This window comes from Euprymna scolopes, chromosome 16, assembly GCF_053919585.1.
Source record: "Euprymna scolopes isolate OS-2025 chromosome 16, ASM5391958v1, whole genome shotgun sequence".
In the NCBI taxonomy this organism is placed as follows: domain Eukaryota; kingdom Metazoa; phylum Mollusca; class Cephalopoda; order Sepiida; family Sepiolidae; genus Euprymna; species Euprymna scolopes.
The window spans coordinates 94502046-94524172 of NC_136497.1; positions in this window are offsets into that span (position 1 = coordinate 94502046).

Here is a 22127-nt window from a genome sequence, read left to right on the forward strand (position 1 = left end):
TTGATCAAGAAAACACGAAAGAATGGCTCAAAAGAAATGTTGTCACTGTCACTCCATTGATTTGTGGTTCTGCTTCTGACATGACTTTGCTTGACACACGCAGAAGAGACGACCAGAGACTGACATATCCTGATGCTAATTCCTCTTGGATTTTCACCAGATTCCTGTTAGCTATATAGATCTGACACTAAAACGTTGCCCCTCCTCCCATCACCACAATGAGGAAAGATTAGGCATTAAGAAAGAGGGTAACTTTTATAGAATGAAAGCGTAAATCCCTCATTATAGAATGGAAAAGGATAACTGATGAGTTAAAAGTAGTCCCTGGAATGAGCACTGAACTCACTGAATGATTGACGACGATGAGGTCAGAGTATAACCTCACTGGATGGGGAAAGTTATGAGGCGTTATTTCTGTCAAACGATATCCTGGTTTGTTTCCAGTGAACAGAGATATGAAGAGATCATTTGTCCAAAGTCCTAGTGCGAGTAGAGAAGAAAGGTGAGTCATGGGATAGCTTAGAATAAAAGTGGCTTTCTGCCTGATTCTCTCTAGCTACAATGTACGTGTTATATATATATATATATATATATATATATATATATATATATATATATCTTTCACTAGCTGTAATTGATTTATCTTTCTAAGAGTAACAAAACCTCCATTTTTAATAAGACTTGTCCTGTCATCGGTCATTGGAAGAAATGACGAAAGGTTCTCTAACACTATAATATTGCATATCACACACACACACACACACACACACACACACACACACACACACACACACACACACACACACACACACAGCACAACATGACGTATTTACTAAATATAAATAAACACGCTTTCTTTATACTTTGTTTATATTATGTGTTCCTATTTACAATGCCTCCCCACGGGACAGAGTTAGACACCAGGGTCGTTTTTTAACGTGGAGAAAAGGAACAAAAATAAAAATTGTTTCAGTCGTGAAGGATTTCTCCTGCACCGAGAGAGAACAAGAAACTGAAGTGCAGCATCTGAAGAACAGACACCACACCTTGATCCCGTATTTGTTGGTACATAAGTAATTGCCTACGAGTCAAATCAATCTGAGTGGTTCCATTAGAATTGATTCAATTAGCTTATTTGAATATTCTGCAGTGATAAACACCAAAAACTTTTTAATTAATTTATTTAGGCTTGGAAAAAGATAAGTTCGGCTAGTTATATCTTCATTCGAAATATTCATTCTGTCAACTAAAACGAAATTCTTGCAAATAATCAGTGTAGACTTGTATTTTAGAAATCACTTTTGATTACAAACAATTTATATGAGAATAGTTTCTATTTTTTCTTAATTGCTTCAGTCAATTTGTTCAACTAAAAATGTAGCAATATTTGTTGTTTTACAAATCTTTGTGCAATTCAAGTTTTCATGTTATATTTTTTTCATGTTTGCTTTTGATATTTGTATATTTTGTTATTGTCTTTGTTTTTCTCTTTATTGTCATATAATGTTTATTTTAAACATTGTTTTTATTTATTAACGTTTGGAGTAATTATTGAACGTTTCAGCTGAATTAAAATGCTGTATCAGTTTCTCTCTCTATGTTTGTACCAATGTTATTGTCTTTGCTCATTTTTTTTAGAAACAACTTTATGCTTCATCTACTTGTCAACTTCAAATCTTGTCTGTGTATTTGCTTTTTGTATATTTATCTTTTGATCTTTATTAACTTTATAATTCCTTTATCTTATTTGTGTGTTTTGTAATGATTTTATCAGACATAATTCGCTTTGATTTCTATTTGATTAAAAAAAATATTTCTATCGTTTATTTGTAAATAATAATGAAATATTTATTGTTTAGTCTTCTCTAGATTGGTTTTAAATTTCATCTGATTATCTGAAAATTAAGTTTGCCTTTTGAAAATAGGCGACATTAGATCAATAATAATGACTGGAAATCTATTATGCTTCTCATCGATTCACAAGTTAAATACTAATGAAGTGTGTTAATTTACTTGAGAAGACAAAGATACGATCCGATGTTACGTTCTCGATAATCAGTATAACAGTGAGTGCCATTTAATCGACAGGTTCTCTTGTTGGTTGTCCCAAGCTTTGATAAGGCCAAGAACTATGCCAACAATTAATATAAATTAGAGTATGAAAGTTACTGATTTGGCAAAGGAAAAAAATGAAAGATAACTACGCGTTAAGCAATGCTAATATGTGAGTCATTGAATCCTCTTATTTTATTATTTCCCCTCCCTCCGGCCTAAACGGTACTTGGATTCTTCTGTGTACGACCGGCCCTTGAAGTCTCTTTGTCTCTAACTTTTGGCTGTCTGTTTAAAGTTTCTAACTTTGCTTTAACTTACTAACTTGACATAGATGTGTTACTTTTGGTCTTGAAACGATTTTCATTGGTTCAAAATACTTTGAGTTGACATATTCTCGTGAAAACTTACTTGCTTTAACAAGTTATGAAGAGAGCATATCGAAACGAACCAGAGAAAGAAAACGGGTGGAGGCTTCCCTTACTCACTTATGTTGAGGTATAATTCTGTTTAGTCCTAAAAGCTCCACGTTCCAAGGCTTTACCTTCACTAATAGATAAAGGGTTCGTTTATTGCTAATTGCCTAAGGCGCCCATACCACAGAATGCCGACGATACTGCTCAGACATTTTTTTGTGAGCAAAAATGCACACAATTCTTCTTACTGGCTATTTAATCCTCACTTTTTAAGCTTGTGTCACATTTTCCAATGTAGGTAAATACCTTCGAAAAAGTGCATTCGAATTTGGGTGAAGGTAGTTAGCATCACCAGGGTGCACATATATTTCTATCTTTCTGCAGCATTCTTGCGTGCCTTTTGACCTCTACCAATACCGACTAATGTTTCAAACCATTCGCATTATTCTAATTTCAATAGTTATTCCTATCTTACTTTATTTTGTACATAGCTGCAGAATACAAATAATTATTAAGTGTAGACACTAGAATCTAACGGTACGTTTACTTACTGAAAGTTCGAAGTGCATATATTGATTACAAGCTGAATACGCCATGCTGTGAATCCCTATATTGCCACTTTTCACTTTTTGCTTTATTATATCGTCTATATCCAGAAATGACTTTATATTTATACATATTCTACATATTTTTTACTTACTTTGATAAAAAACTTCATATATATATATATATATATATATATATATATATATATATATATATATATATATATATATATATATATATATCATATCATATATATATATATATGAATAAATTCACTAGTAAATGCAATAGATAGATAAGAATAATAAGAAATAGAAACCACTCAGAGTTCAACTGAGGTCAACTTGATAATCTCATATACAGTGTATCACAAAAGTGTTAATCTCTCACATTTCTTCAAATATGTGAGTATATCTCTTCATGGAACAACACTGAAAATGATTTTTAATGCAATGAAAAGTAGTATGTCTGCAGCATATATAACGGGGTTAATTTATTTTCCCCTCAAAATAACTCAAAATATAGCCATTAAAAGCTGAATCCCTGGCAACAAAAGTGAGTACCTATTTACTATGCCTCCCCACGGGACAGAGTTAGACACCAGGGTCGTTTTTTAACGTGGAGAAAAGGTACAAAAATAAAAAATTGTCTCAGTCCTTACGATTATCTCTCAATCTATAAATATAAAAGCAAAAATGTATGTTTGTATGTGTGTTCGCTTTTTCTGTATGTCTACAAAGGCCTTTTTTCAGAGAAAAGGTCGCTCGCCTAACAACTTTTTAAAACTTTTTATATCCCATATATATCGTAATATCTCACAGTTAACAACTAAGCTCGCCTGTCTATTTAATTTGCTCGACTTTGGGAAGATAAATATTCAACATTTGTCGCTCGCCGCATGTGGGTTAGTCTTTTTCCTATAACATCTTGGGAAGCGTTCCCGCAAAACTTGACCTCATTGACTCATTAAAATGGGCACCTACCAAATCCAAGTAATTAAATAAATTTAAACGTGTTTCTGTTAGCATCTCGCGTTGGGGCAATGGTTAATGTCGCACATGTTTTTTTCACACTTTAATTTACAACTTTGCCTCAAGGGTTCGGGTTCGATTCTCATACTTACCTACCAAAACATTTTTTTAACCCCCCCCCCCGGAGTTTCCACACACACCTCCAAACACGTGGGCAACGCCGGGTACCCCTCGCTAGTATTAACATAAAACATATGAACTCTCAATATTTTGTGTGGCCACCATCATTATTCAAAACTGCCTTTACTCTCCTGGGCATGGAGTTTACCAGAGCTTCACATGTAGCCACTAGAATGCTCTTCCATTCTTCAATTACGATGTTGCAGAGCTGGCGGATCTTTGAGACTTTGCACATCTCCACCTTCTGCTTGAGGATACCCCAAAAATATTCTATGGGGTTCAAGTCTGGAGAAATGCTTGGCCAGTCCATCAACTTTACCCTCAGCCTCTTCAGTAAAGCAGTAGTTTTCTTGGATGTGTGTTTAATGTCGTTGTCATGCTGGAACACTGCTCAACGACCCAGTTTCTGGAGGGAGGGGGATCATGCACTCCTGTGCGATCATTACAGAACAAGAGAATGCCACTCGATAAATAAACTTATTTCGTACCTTCATAAAACTAAAACTTTCGACAGAGGCGACGGATTTTACCAAATTTTATCGTTTTGAAGTTCGACATTTCAGACGACAAATATCGAAAAATTGGTAAAAACATTAATATCTTCACCTTCAACTAGGCACTTTTCTACAGCGGGGGTCGCTTTTTTTTTTTGAAAGTCATCCTCTCCTTTCAATTGTCTAGCCTTAATTTAAACATAGGTCACTTCCGGTTTGGCGGTGGTCGTAACAGCAAAGACGTCAGGGTTTTTCCCCTGTTCTTTTCCTCCTTCACGGTATGGGTTCGAGCCTGCCTTCCTACTACCACTTTTTTTTTTTTTGCTCAACATACACCTCCAAACACCCGGGCAACGCCGGGTTGAAATACTAGTAATCTATATATCTATAAAAGTACAATTGTCTGTGTATGTGTGTGTACATTTCCCTACCAAACTACTCTGTCAATTTTCACTCTACAGGTTCGATATTTGACATAAGGAGTATTGAAATTTGGAAAAATCTTTTTAATCAGTTTTCGGCCAGAAATTTGGCTGTCAAGGGATCAAAGTTCAACGATTTGACCTTTGAGAACTCTATCAAACTCTTCCGCCAATTTTGGGTCTAAACACTTGAAATTTTAGGTGTAGGTTACTTGGACATGGATCAAACTTTTTAATTTGATTTGAGCCATAACATAATTAATGTTAAGGGCTCAAAATTGGGGTCAAAATTAAAAAAAATTGATCTCTGAGGTCTCTACTCAATTACTCAGCCAATTTTTGATCTAAACATTTAACATTTTATATAAAGTGTATTCAGACACAGAGCGATCTTTTTAATAAGTTTTTGGCCGGAAATTAGTCTGTGAAAGGGTCAAAATGCCAAAAATTTTACCTTTACGGTCTCCAGTAAACTATTCAGCCAATTTTGGACCTAAACATTTGAAATTTTTCATAAAAGATATTCAAACATGCAGCAAGCTTTTTAATCAGTTTTGGGGCGAAAATTTGGCTGCCAAGAGGTCAAGTTGAAAGAGTTGACCTTTGCAGATTCTGCCAAATTTGGGTCTAAAACACTTGAAATTTTAGATGTAGGTTACTTAAATATGAGTCGAACTTTTATATATATATATATATATATATATATATATATATATATATATATATATATATATATATGCATATGAAGTTATGAACATTACATAGGGCCAATGCTCGGCGGCCTACTAGTTATTACTATTAGAGAACGTAGTTAGAAATATTTTAAGCACAGTTAAATCTATTGTTAAATATATAGATAATAAAACGTGCATTATTTGTGATAAAGAAAAAAAAAACTCGTAATAGCTCAAAAGTACAGAATTAGATTATTTAATAAGGCTAAAATTGCAAACTCCATGCATCCTCTAAGCAAACACAATTTTTTTTTATTTTGGCTCATCATTTATATAGGCCAACAGTAATAGAGGATAAGAGGTTATAAAACAGAATGATTCATGCATAAATTATTATTATTATTTCTAATTACATAAAAAAAAATACACCCAATGTTTTTTATTATAGAGTTGAAGATATTTTTCTGAATTAATTTCAGGCAGTGAGGTAACTGTCTGATTTGCTACTATATTTTTCCCATCCCCTCACCACTTGAAATTGTTTCGTCTTAAAACACATATTGAAATTGTTTCGTCTTAAACACATATTTATTTATATAAAAATAAAGTTATCCATGGGATACCATAAGATTAGTTAATATACCTAAAACTACAAAACTCCAGGCATCCTCTAAATGGACACCATCAAATGAACCAAGATAGAAAAGATTTTTTTTTTACTTAGAGATCATCACTTATATATGCCGAGAGTCATCTGAGCATAAGGATTAATGAAAGAGAATGATTGTCAGCCGAAATATATGGAACATTATGGGAGTACTAACATTGATACATTATATGAACTAAGTTTGACTAATTATGATGCGGTTTATTACATGAATGTGTTCATATTGGACTCAAAGTAATCAGCAGGAAAGCAGTCATGTAGTAATGTGTTCTACATGTGAGAACCTCTTGTAAAGAAACTCTAAACAGAGAACACCTCTAAAATAAATTGACAGCAGAAACCTATTAAAAGTAATGAAGACCTGAGCAGTACAGAGAATTTTTTTTAACTAGACAAAATAAAAACTTAATAACATGAAAAAATAACAGGAATATAATGACCATGCACAAGGCACTACAGAAGAAACATGATAATTATTCGCTATGAAAAAAGAAAAGAGACGGAAGAGAACTCATAAACATGGAAGATTTCATAGATCATGTAATTAAAGAACCGGAAAAATATGTACAACAAAATGTAGACGGACAGATTATCATTGTTAAAAACCGCTCCAAATGAACCATTACAGAAGAGCGTGAAATAAGAAATGATAAAAAAAAGCAAGTAAACAAAAATTAAGAAGAAAACTACTTGACGGATCAAGTTAACTTAGCACTTGGAAATATGACCCCATGCTTGCTGAAAGGATACTTGAAAAGAGAAAGAATCGTTACTTATAGCCTCACAAAAGAATGTGATTAAAACTAACTATACGAAAGATAAACAGCAAATGTTTACTCTGTTGACAAAGAGTATCATAATACAACAAAGTTTTTGAAACGAATATAAATACATTTAAGTGAGTTGGGAATGTAGTTCACAAAGTATAGTAAAAAACATACACTTTGAATGCAAATGTTATTGGTTGGTGTTCAGTTACAACAAATATTTGACATGGAAAAACTGAATTTTATAGAAAGAAAACAAAACAATAATAGAATAACAAAAGATGTCTTCTTTAAAAGATATTCATGTTATATCGCAGATGTGTTTGTCTTCCTATGGAGTTATTAATCTTAATATATGGCATAATCACATTGACACAGCGATTCTCACTAGATCACTGAAGGTAAACAACGATGAATCTAGTCAGTACCACATGGTTGACCATTTGGAAATACTAGGCACTGTATAGGATGAAAGAACAGCACTACTGTCAAAAGAAAAGAAAGGCGTCTTCTTCCCTCCACTAGTCTGTGGAAGACCCTTGGGCAAGGTTGATAACTTACTTCAATCCCCCAATTAGGGTAACACGAGATGAAAAGCAGGTGGCTGAGGTACAAAAATAATCAGGAATAATTCTGTTCATGGTTTTGTATTTCATTGTACTGAGCAGAAGATTCCTTTCGCTCAGTATGGGAAATGCTCGGACAGAAAGAAACCGCAACCTACTGCTTCTGCAAAGAGCACTAAGGCAATACATTGAACACTTTGGAGAAACAGTTTTGATTTTCTGAAGTATTCCTTAAAACATTCACGTAAAACCTAAATATTGTCAAGAATTATGGCTGAACGATGTTGACCACTGTGATCTTTGTTGCCATCTGCCACACTTCCTGTCTCCTGAAATTTGGCCACAAAACGTTGAATTGTCCTTATATCAAGTGTATTGTTCCCGACAAAACCTTTCATGTATTGCCACTGCATCAGAAGAACTGGTTTTGTGGAAAAGTATACTTCGATGATTTTTATCAACTATTGACCTCATTTGAATCCATATTGATGTCAAAAGAATCTCCTATGCCTGCTGTCTACACCATTTGAAAAATATGAAAAAAAAAAACCTGTTAAACACAACTTTGGGATGAAAAACAATATAGGACACTTTTTTACGACTGCACCGTATTTTATTTTCAGATTATACTTGGTTATACGATGATTTAAATATTCATCAGAATTATCAACATAAGAAATGTCTTTCTATTCTTTCACCCAAATAGATTCCGTATAATAATGACAATATTTTCAGCAAAATTCAATTGGTTGAGTTAAAAAATTAGATAAGCCTTAAATAATTCTCTTAGCTTAAATTGGTGTTAATAATTAAGGATTCTGCAAACAAAAAATAATATACATATATATATATTTTTTTATTTGAAACCGACAATATTTAATGCCACATTAGGAGATCATGCTGAATAACTTACTCTCATTTTATCTTTGAAACGATAGACCTCTATATCGACACTTAGAAAAATACCATATACAGAACAGGCCTTCATTGTTCCGGCATCGTTGACACAACTACTGGTGGTACAGGATGATTCATATCACATATATAAAAGATACAGAATGACTGCTATCAGATACACTCATACAAATAGTACCGAATGACTGATATCAGATAAACTTATACAAATTATACAGCTAATACAGGATGACTGGTGCAACGTACACATATATAAATGATACCTGATGGCTGGTATAAATTACACACTTACAAATAATACAAATGATACAAGATGGTTGGTATCACATACACATTCACAAATGATGCAAGATTGCATGTATCATATATCCATACACAAATAATACAGGATAACTAGTATCAATGATACACATACAAATTATAAAGAATGACTGGTATAAGAAACACACATAGAAATAATACAGGATGACTGGTATCACATACATGAATACAAATGATACCGAATGACTGGTATCACATGCAAATATTCAAATGGTATAGGATGACTGATATCATATGAACGCATAAAACTGATGTAAGATGATTGATACTACTTACACACATACAAATGACACAGGATAAATATTATCGCATACATGCATACAAATAATATCGAATGACTGGTATCACATCCAAAAATACAAATGATGCTGGATAATTGATATTATGTACGCACATAAAAAATGATGCAGGATGTACAGAATGGTTGATATTAAACGCAAAAATACAAATAATACAGGATAACTGGTATCCCATACAAACGCTATCAGATGACTGGTATCATATACACACATAAAAATGATAGATGTTCAAATGATATTGGATGATTGGAATTGCTGATAGACATTCACATCTAACAAGATTAATAACTCTAGTTTTGTGTATTTAATATTAAGGTATATTAAGAATTATTAAGTATATGTAATCTGACAATATTTACAGTATTAAAATAAACAAAATTTGTTATACAGAATTATTTTATCCAATGTAAAAAGATATGCAATAATTATTCATGTATGAATCTTTAATTTTTTAATGGTTGGAGGTAAATGACAAACAAAAGTTAGAAGGAAAAAGCTTAGTTATATATTAAAAAATGTGTTTTCTTTAGTTTTCTGTTCGGGATGAAATTGAAAATAAAGCACTATTCTAAGATCAAACAATGTTTTTTTTTTGGTCAATTAAAATTAAATCTGTATTTGTGCATGTGAAATAAATAGCATAAGTGTTTTATTTTAGGTTTTATTGATTTAAACTTGAAAATTACAAATATAAGAATACAAATGGTAATATTGTGTTCAGAATAGAGAACAGGGATCTATAGGACCTTTCATTCATTTCCTTCTCGTACCACACGCTCTTACAGGGAGTATCCATTTTCTCTGGTGATTGAATGGCAGATTGATAACTACACCAAAATAACTGCTGCTGTTCTTCTTTTCAAAGACGATAATAAATAAAGGAAAGATCGAACTACACAATTGAAATATCACTAGCAAATTAATATATATTATGTACAAAATTCACTTCTAAACTAATTAACCAATCATTATCAATTTTGGAACACTGCTTCCTAGTGTAAGAATTTTTAACATGAGTTCTTTTTAAGTTTAATGCAAAGGGGGTAAAAAGGGAAAGCAAGATATTTCCGATTTTTGTTAAATTTTTATGAGATATCATATTTGCCAAAATTTTTTTGTACCATTTTAAAAGGGGGTTCAAGGGAGCATAACGTGGGCATAATCTCCTATTTGAAAATTTTAGTATTTTAGATTCGCATTAAATTTGATCCATAATTATTAGACACCAATTAAGCAAGATTTATTTATTTCAATTTCTTCTTAAGATCCCTTAAGTTTAAGTTTTAAATTTCAGACAACATTTAGAATCCAAATTATATAATGGATTTTGATAAAAATTTGAATAGGGATTCTAGGCATAAGATTTTTTATCTTGATTTTAACTGTTTATTTAATGGTGATGCAAAACTGTTCTGATTGAGGGATTAATTTGACCCGTCCTAGGTGGTGTATTCTAATAGTATGTGTGTGTATTTGTTCACAACTATTATAAGCTTTTTTTTTAAAGTATAATCAATTTTGATGTAGAATGTGTAAATATTGTTGAAGTTTGAATTTGAAGCATTATTGAACATTACTTTTGTTTATGAAAAATTCCATTTGTTTGATCTATAAAATCGATGTTTTAGAAAAACAATTTTTTTCTCCTTTAATTCTTTTGACAATGATTGAGGAATTAAATAACCCCAAAAATAACAAAGTAGAAGCGAAAAAGACTTTGATGGGAATCTTGAAAAAAATTTTCAAGTATGATCTCTCTGTTCCGATTGTATTTCACTTGGTTGCATCAAAGATATGTAAAAATATTGAAATGAAATTAATTTATCTATATTTAAAACATTATACATGAAAATGATATAGGAAAAAACAGGTAGTAGATGGTGATTTAAAAATGAAAACTTAAATTAATGATGGCGCTTGTAATACAGAATAGAAAAAAAACAATTTTCTTTCAGTTCCTTATTCATCTATCTAAAAAAAAAAAAAAGAATGAATGTAAAGGTTTGAATTATCTTACTTGTTATCTCATTATTCCGGGCCTCCAAAATGAGCAAAGATAAGACCATTCCTGTAATGACCTGGTCTCTGTTGATTATGCGGTTGGTGGTAAGTTCTGTGCAGTTCTAGGAGGTCCACCCTCCCAGGTTTTGTCTTCTCTCTTGAGAAGAGGTTAGTTTATTGCTAACCGCCTGGTGCACTCTCACCGGGGAATGCCGACGGGGCTGCCGACGGGGTTGCTCAGGCACTTTTTGCAGGTCAGAGTGCCCCTTACTTCTCAATTCCACTTTCCGACCCTAGTACTACAGTTCTTGCAGTGGGAGAGAACTAAATACCATCTCCGTGCATAGAATTGTGTCCCTTTTATGTTTTCTATGTTTTCGAAATACACATGGCGTTATTACAGGACGATAAATAGAAAACTTTTCTTTTATATGACATGAATAATTATTGTTCAATTTATGTCGGAAGAGTTTTGAAAGAAACCTATCTTTTTCCCATGAAACAATCAAAGTTAAAAATTGTATGGTGACCAGTGGCTGCTTATGTATAGGAACTATGGAACTGCAGCATAGGAACTATGGAACTGCAGTTATTTCTGTTTAATATTATGAAAACTATTAAACATATGTTGGTTTTTCTATGGATCTTTTTTTTAAATATGTACATTATACAATACCTAAGTTTAACGTCGGTAAATTCATGTAAAAAAAAGCCTTGCATGGTGCTTTGAGATTTATAGTTACACCTACTCAGTATTTGTTGTTGTGCGCATGTGCGAATTAGACGGTGACACCATGAGTGTCAAAGAACAATCGATTCTACAGCGACAAGTCTTCAATTCTGGGTATGCTGGTGAAATCCAGTGTTTCATTTGGATTCTATATACCGTTTACCATATTTTGCTGAAAAAATATTTTTTATATGACGGCGCCATAAAAATTCTTGTAAGTGGCTCTCGAAATGAAATAAACTTAATAACAATAAGCCAAAATTGTTTTAATTAATTTTTCAGGTTATTAGTGAGCTCAGGTATTTTTTCCAGATTAACATTGGCCTCAACGTGTTGACATCATATTCGTCCGCTGTTACTAAGTTCGAAATTTCTTGATAACCAATTGAGCTGTTGTATAAAGGGTATTCTTTAGCAGTCAGTCCGAAGTTAACGAGAAAATTAATATTTTTTCACAAATTAAAACAAGACGAATGGAGCTAATTTCAAATTATTATATCAGGTAAAATAAAATATTTTGTTCTATTAAGGTTTCTAAGTTGATGTATGATGTATATTCATGCACATGTATAAGTTAAGTATAATTTTTGTATATGTTTGTTTTCTTTTTACACAATATTTAAAACAATAGGTAAAACTTTTCTGAAGCAGCATCCCTACTAATCTTAGCCACGGACTGACACTGATGAGGACTAGACACAAGATATATGCATATAAATATAATGTCTATTTCCAGATTGATTGAAAAAAAAAAGGATTAATTTAGTAATATTTGGTGATAATGAGTATCGACCGAATAGATGGATTGTGAGTGATGATGTATTTTTAGGGAAATGTTTATGATAATAAACATATTTATTTATTCTTTAAATGTCATTAACTAACAATCTTCAGGTGCACTTTTACGATTTAAAACGCAAACAAAAAATGTTCAGAATATTAATAAATACTAGCAGGACCCGTTAACTAGCGTTGCCCGATTGACACAGCCCCCCCCTCGTAAAAAATTAAAGTACGGTTACTGTTGGTGGCCAAATCCCAACATCCAGATGTTAAGAACGGTTTTCGAAATAAGTACCTCCAACCTCCACATGTTAAAAACAACTTTTGGAATAGACAACCCCAACCGCCTCATGTTAAGAACGGCTTTCGGAATAGACACTCCCAACCATCGAAAAGTACTTGTCTGCCAAATTTAAATGAGATTTTCGTAATCAACATAGTCCAAAACCTACAAAAGTCGTTATGTCAAAGAAAATTGTGGAGGCGGAGATAATGTAAAAATTTACCCACAAAAAAAAAAACCCAAAGGTAGTGTCTTCTGTATGGATCAACGCTAATCGGTTAATATGTTTAATTTTGGTTTTTGTTTTGTCAGCGCTATTTTAATCTGTAGAATGCGATGACAATTGGCTAATATGTTGTCATTTTTTAGCGACACTAATCGGTTAATATGCTTAATTTTGCTTTTTTTTAGCACGATTGTAATCTGTAAGGTGCAACGGCAATCAGATAATATGTTTAATTTTTTTTGTTTTATTACGATTTTCTTCTGTAAACAACGATGCCATATTGTATAATTTATAGAGCGTTCGTTTATTGTAGAATATGCCATTCCAGAATATGCAAAGAGTCAGGTATCAGTCAATCAAAATAGGCGGAATTTGAGAAGGGAGAAATTATTATTTTTAAATCAGAATGTTATGTGTATGTATGTAATAACCGGTTAATGGCGGTGTAAGTACAATATCGTAGGAAAATATAGAATTTGATCCGGTCTCAACTAGTAGTCGTAGGAGAACTAAATATTAAGAGAGGAAAATAGGAACTTCTGTGGCGATTGTGATAATGTTACTCATCGGATGTAATATAGCGTTTTATTTTCACGAGTGAATGTGGCAGAAATGGTGGTCATAAGCTACATAAGATAGTGGCTCTCAGGTGCAAACATACGGTACTTTGGTTCAGAGGAGAATTTCTGCAATCAGAATATTATAAATGGAGATAAGTCAAATTGTCTATTTAGTAGCCCAAGTTCAAAATGGTCGTTGTCTAACGTGTTATGAAAAAAATATCTTTAAAAATTCTTTTGGGCATTCATTAACCAACATTTGTATGAATAAACAATATATATATATATATATATATATATATATATATATATATATATATATATATATATATATATATATATATATATATATAGTCTAAAGAAGCTTTGAATAAAAAATGCAAAAATAAAAATAAGGAATGCAGTTTAAATTCCCGGAAGGAAAAAAAAGTAACTTTAACCTATCGCAGACTTAACACCTACATAATCCGAATTCTAAAAAGTTAGTAATGACAAAAGATATATAAGGAGGAAAAGAAAAAAGGCATTAACTAAAATTGTAAAATAGAAATAGACTTAGCACTTGCATAAGTCGATTTCGCAAAAGTCTTCGATTTTAAAACAGAATTTAACTACATAAGGATGAAAAGAGAAAACCTTAACTAAAATTTTGTAAATTGAAAACGGGGATCATCAGCTGCTTACCATGTAGTTGTTTCGGAGATTTAAAAACAGGACAGCTGTTAAATACATGGCTCTCCAGTGGATAATACAACTTGATAATATTTTAAAATAAATATTAACAACTATATTTTTTAAACCTATCGACACATCTCTTTCCAACTTACATACATTTCAGTCACAAAGTCACCATTAACTTGGTAGGCTGGTATTCTACCAGGAATTAATACGAAAATTGTTTTTTTAGTTAAGCTTTTCTTTTTTTATCCTTATATAGTTAAATTATCTTTTATATTTGAAGACTTTTAAAAAATCGGCTGATGCAAATACTAAGTGTATTTCTATTTAAGAATTTTAGTTAAGTTATTTTTTTATCCTTATATAATTGAATTCTCTTTTGTAATTATAAACTGTTTAGAAGTCGGATTATTTAGGTGTTAAGTCTGCGATAGGTTAAATTTAGTTTTTTTTCTGAGAATTTAAACTGCATTTTTTTATATTTTTTATATATATATTTCTTTACAGTTTTTACTCCAAGCTTTTTTAGACTATATATATACACAAACATATTCATATACATACACATATATATGTACACACATATATAATATACATACACGCATGCATATATACATATAATATATATACATACACACATGTATACATATTTATATGCATACACATATATGTACACATATATATATATATAAAATGGCTAAATACAGACCAAACAACATAATGATTTAAAAAATAAAAAATGAAAATAAAGGTTAGCTAACCAGGTTTCGTTCCTCGCTCAACAAAGCTAAATCGATATATATATCGATAAGAATAGAAAGGCCAATGTAAGTTTGAATTTGCTCATGACTGAATCTCATTTCAAAACATTATATTTTATCTGAGTAAATGTTCCAGATGATAAATTATTTTCAAAACCATTAGAATTAGAAACTGTGCAATTATGTATATCTTGTTCAATGAATTTTTAGACCACAAACATGAAAAGAGAAATCTGAATAAGCGTATATCTTCCATTGTTAGTCCCATTCGGCCGATCTTATATTTGTATTCCACATTTTATTTTGTTCTATTCATGTTTCTCTTTTAAATCGGTAATCTTTTTATTTTTATTTTTTTTCCTGTTTTCCTCGGTTTCCTCCACGGAATTTCCAGCGTATTAACATGAGAACTTATTTAATTTTGTTTGCATCCAAACAACGCAACTACAAGATTCTTGAATCAATATTCTCTTGTTTGTTTCCTTGATCTTCTCGTGGAATTATCCGAAATTGCCTTAGCTCTTCTGGCAATCCAATCACCTGATCAGATCAAAACCAAAACCAAAAAAACGGAACAAAATGCAAACAAATGTTGGTGGTCTTTTTCTTTCTCACCCATGAAATCCGGATTAGTGTCTTTAGTTTTTGTTTTGTTTTGTTCTTTCTTCTTTTCCTCGTGTGCTCAATTTTTTTTTAATTTATTTAGATTTTCTTTTTTCTTTGCTAATTCATTTGACCTTTGACCTACCATATTAAAATACATCTGAACTTTTCACCCATTTTCATGTAAATTTTTAAGTTCCATTTCATTTGCCGAATAAATATTTTAATAGTTTTATATCTATATGAATAAACCAGTAGATGTATATGTGTGTGTGTGTCTATGTGTTAATATTTAACCAATTAACTCTTAAACTACTGGTCATATAACATTCAAATTAACAGGAAATAGAAATCATACACCAAGGATGTCTTATAATAAGTAAAATCTTTGTTTGAATGGATAAATAACGCATACGGCAATGCAGATGCAGTGAGATGCAGGTGTTTATTTCAAGTAGCCGACATATTTGTATTAGTTTGCGCATGCGTAAAACTAACCATATCTAAAAGTGGTTTAATTTTAAAACTTTTTATCTGTCTGTCGGGTTACCTCAAATGGTCGGGAATATGAATGGAGCGGTAAATGGCTTGGCTTCAATTCTAGTCGATAGCACCCAAGACGAAATCTAGGAACTTTATGTTAGATTTAGTTTTTGCTTACATATTTATCAAACTGACGAAATACAAAATATGAGACGGCCTACCATTTTTTGAGGGATTGTGCATTTGAAAAAAAAAATGAACATAAATAACCAGATCGAGTTTGGGGGTAGGGATGGCATACTCAAATGTTTATAAGCGCATCATCTGATCAGTCAGTTCACCAATGAACAGTTACTATACAATAGTACTTGAAGACAGCCCATGTGAATTGAAAACATTAGTACGTTTGGCGAATTTCTCAACTCTCTCATCGAAAATGCAAGAAAGTTAGCCCGCCATATTGAAAAATAGAGAAAAAAAAAATGAATATGCAGAATTTAGCGCTGATATTCAACCAGATCTGTATAAATGAAAGAATTTTGTCCAATTATGAGAATATATATATATATATATATATATATATATATATATATATATATATATATACTAGCGGGGGGTTTCCGGCGTTGCCCGGGTGTTTAGAGGTGTGTGTGCTCGGCCAGGAGTGGGTAATCAAAACATAAGAATAAGTGAAGTAAATATTTTTAAATATTAAAATGTTAAAACTTCAAAAAATCGAAAAAAACACCCCCCAAAAAAACTAATGTAAGGCAAACGAACGATGTTAAATGTAAAAATCGGAAAAACAAAAAAAGAAAACGCGAATGTAATGGAAAAAGAAAACAAAAAAGCGAACGTTAAAATTTCTTTTTAAAAATCTGAAAAATAAAAACCAAAAAAAGAAACATATGAAAAATGGCTTATATAACTCTGTTGCAATATTAAAATTTAAAAAATCGAAAAAAAAGACACATCACACCACGATTCGAACACAAAACCTTTAGATAATAAGGCCGCGCTCTAAGCAATTTGTCATCAATTGAAATGAATGGCTCTCGTCTTCAGGAGGCCTCAAGTTTTGACAAGCTTCTGGGCTTGACCATTACTCCTGATCTTAAATGGAACACGTATATCAAATCTGTTGCCAAGGCCGCTGGAAAAATGGTGGGATCTTTCTATCGATCCAGTAGATATCTCACTGCTGATGCTATTCTCTATCTATATAAGAGCCAGGTACGTCCAAGGATGGAATACTGTTGCCACATCTGGGCAGGAGCTGCTAGAAAGGACTTGTCCTGCCTTGATAGAGTTCAAAATAGACTTCGTAGCCTCGTAGGAGATGTCCTTTTCTCCTCCTTGCAACCTCTATCTCACAGAAGAGATGTTGCGAGTTTGTCTCTGATGTATCGTTATTTTCATGGAAAGTGTTCAACTGAGCTTCAATCTATGGTCCCCCCTCGCCAAACTTTCACAAGAAACACTCGTCTAGCTGTAAACACTATCAATAATTTCCCCCACTCTTTATCTGTGCCTAAACCTAAACGTAGATTCCATGAACAAAGCTTCTTTCTTAGAACTGCACGCCTGTGGAATTGTCTTCCGTTTTCCTGCTTTCCGGCTGACTACAATATGGTTTTGTTCAAGTCTAAAGTAAATAAGTTCTTGATGAGCCGTTTCATATAAGTTATTAAATTTACCAAATTTTCATTACTAATGATTACTATATTGACCAACTTCTACTGTACACTCTTTAACCCTTATCCTTGAGTGGCCTCTGGGCCTTGATAATGTGGTGATGCCTTTGTAAAAAAAAAAAAAAAAAAAAAAAAAAAAACTGAACTAAGACGACGTCGACGAAATTGTGTCAGTTTTTCAAATATTTACAGTAAATCAGGTTCCGACATCGTATGACGCATGCGTAGAAGCGAACTTGTCAGAAGAGGACGGTTTTTGCTGACCCCTCTCTGTAGAAAACTGATGATTTTAGGGTGAAGAAATTAATGTTTTTGGCCAATTTTCCGATATTTGTCGGGCAAAGGTTGGAAGTTTAAAATGCTACCAATCTCGTGAAAATCCGTGACCCGTGTCGAACGTTTTTGTGAGACATACAAACACACATACATACAAACATAAATACACACATTTTCGCTTTTATATAGCGGGAGGGGGGTACCCGGCGTTGCCCGGGTGTTTAGAGGTGTGTGTCCTCGGGCGCGGGGGGGGGTAATCTAAACATAAGAATAAGCCAAGTAAATATTTTATATGAAATAAATGTTAAAACTTTAAAAAATCGAAAAAAAACACCAAAAAACTAACGTAAGGCAAACGAACAATGTTAAATGTAAAAATCGGAAAAACAAAAAAAGAAAACGCGAATATAATGGAAAAAGAAAACATAAAAACGAGCGTTAAAACTTCTTTAAAAAATCTGAAAAATAAAAACCAAAAAAAGAAACACGTGAAAAATGGCTTATATAACCCTGTTTCAATATTAAAATTTAAAAAAAAGACACATCACACCACGATTCGAACACAAAACCTTTAGATAATAAAGCCGCGCTCTAAGAAACTGAGCTAAGATGACGTCGACGAAATTGTGTCGGTTTTTCAAATATTTAAAGTAAATCATGTTCCGACATCGTATGACGCATGCGTAGAAGCGAACTTATCATGAGGACGGATTTTGCTGACCCTCCCTGTAGAAAACTGATGTTTTAGGGTGAAGAAATTAATGTTTTTGGCCAATTTTTCGATATTTGTTGGGCAAAGGTTGGAAGTTTAAAATGCTACCGATCTCGTGAAAATCCGTGACCAGTGTCGAAAGTTTTTGCGAGACATACAAACACACACACATACATACATACATACATACATACATACATACATACATACATACAAACGTACATACACACATTTTCGCTTATATATATATATATATATAGATGATAGGTTATCAAAATGAAGGGTTGTACATTTCGGTTGAATTTGGGGGTATCAAAACCAAAGCAAAATATGATGAAAGTAAAAATAAAATAGATAAACCACATAATTTATTATACCATACCTGTTCACACTGAAACACTTATCACAATATTCTGTGGATCCATATTAAAAAACCTTCTTAAACTTTCTGACATATTTTCATTCTATGGAGGTCAGGTGCGAACGAACAGCCCATAATTTTATTATAACATATTTCTTCAAACTGAAACATAATTATCAAAGTATACTTACGCAGATAGATATGAAAAGTCTTTATTAAAGTTTGTGCCTATTTCCATTCTATTGAGGCCAGGCGCGAACGCAGACCCCACAATTTTATTATACCATCACTATTTAAGTTAAAACATACTTACCAAAGTATTCTTATGTACATATATATTAAAAACACTTGTAAACATTTTTTTAAATTTTTTAATTTTTATTTCCATACTTTGTGGACCAGGCATGAGCGCAGACCCACAATTTTAATGGACCACCGTTCTGCCAGATCAAACATACCCATTCCTGTGTCTCGATACATCTTCTATCATTATATGTAATCAGTTTTTTAAAATAGTCAACCATATAGGAGCTTATTCGTGACCAGACACACACACATTCATCTTTATATATATATATATATATATATATATATATATATATATATATATATATATATATATATATATATAGTAAGTTATAAAATATATATGGTGATTAAGCTACACTGAAAATTCTGCGTTTCGTCCACTCTATGACTCTTCGGGCTTATGCGGAATATTCAGTGTAGCTTAATCGCCATATATATTTTATAACTTACTAACTAGCTCTACCTATGTATTGAGCACTTTTGAAGTAAATACTTAATGTTTACGCATAAATTTATACTTTCGTATATTAATTTTATGTGAGTAAATTAAGGAGTTTATATATATATATATATATATATATATATATATATATATATATATATATATATATATATATATTAGCAGGACCCGTCAACCGGCGTTGCTTGGTAGAAGCCTGCCTCTTCGCAAAAAAGTAAACTACGGTTGTTGTTTTTGTTGTTGGCGGTGGTGGTGGTGGCCACTGCCGTCCCTGAACAATTGTGGACACTGGCGGCCATTGCCAAAATGAAATAATCTTCAGTACGACTATACTAGCAACTACTTCAAGCTAGGATTGAAACTCGGCCACCTAGTTGGCAGTAAGCGCTTCTAACCGTTATATTATTTGGCTACTGCTAAGATAGGTATGCGAAATTACAATGATTAAACATTGTCCAAATGTCCAAGTTCTATTTGTTTACACAAAGAACATTGCTAAATCCAATGAAACCTGTGTGATTATTAAAGAGGACAAATCTGGTATATATTCTGTTTTGTATAATAAACTGGTTATATATACATAAGTACGTTTATGAACAAAAATATATTTGTAATGTATATATTCAATAAAGTTATTCAAAATTGCTACCATTTATTATGCTCAATAAAAATGGATTTACACTTTTAAGGCATATATGTATATGTGTGTGTGTGTGTGTGTGTGTGCGCGCACGCGCGCGCGTGCGCGCGCGCGCGCGCGTGTGTGTGTAGTAAACATTCTAAAGGCACAGAAGTATTCAGCAACAATATAACTAACTATAGTAGTATCCACTAACCGGCGTCGCCCGTTGAGAGCGTACCCCCTCGCCAAAAATTATAGTACCGTTGTTGTTGTTGTTGTTGTTGTTGTTGCTACCCAACCACACCTCCTATATTACGAACGGCTTTCGGAATAGACACTCTCAACTCCTAATGTAAACAATTTTTTAAAAGTAGGTTGTTTGTTAGTTTACCAGGCCACATTTACCGCCCCCCCCCCAAAAAAAAGAAAGAAAGAAATGAAATATTTCGTTTTTTATGTTTCTAATGTAATCCGCCCCACTTGCTTTGCGGTTAATCATTTTTACCCTCTGAAGCTTTGCAGATATAATCAAGTAGTACAACTCAGCAATAACACTGTATGGATGATCTCGAAGGATCAATTATCTACATAGGTTTATGTCTTAAGAGATTCAACTCTTAAGAGTCTTAAGTTCAAGTCTTAAGAGATTCAACTGTCATTGAATCTGAAAATGAATAGACTTTGTTAGGATATGCTGAACCTATTCTGACTATTAATTGAAAAAGAATCCTGGAGATGTAGTGACCGAAAAATATATGGTGCTTCAATAGTTAATAAAATAGCAGAACTTGCTAACAGGGTAATATAAATTGTGGACAAATACAAATAATCAAAGATCAGCTTTGTTTTATTAAGCTTTTGAGTTTGTTTTTGTTTGAATAAATCACTGATTTTATGTTAAACAACCAGATATAGACACACGGACGTTATTATTTTTATTTTCTTGTGCTTTTATTTTCTTGAGTGTTGAATTTTGAAATGTTGCCAAATCTTTAGAATTCCATTTCAAAATATTGAAAAAAAAAAAAAAAATTGAACACAAACGTTAGACGAGTGATCTAGAGGGTATATACACGGTGCGAAATATAATTCAGATACGTTTGTAAAAAGAATTCTTATAAGACTAATTTTATTTTATATACTAGCAAGAGTACCAGATGTTGCCTGGGAACATGGATAACAAAAGGAAGGGTAAAAAAGTGTGTAACATTTTACGTTTTAACCTTCACTCTCTCCTTCCCACTTTCTCTAATGTAATAGAAAAAAAGCTGACTAACTGTTTGATCTAATTTAAT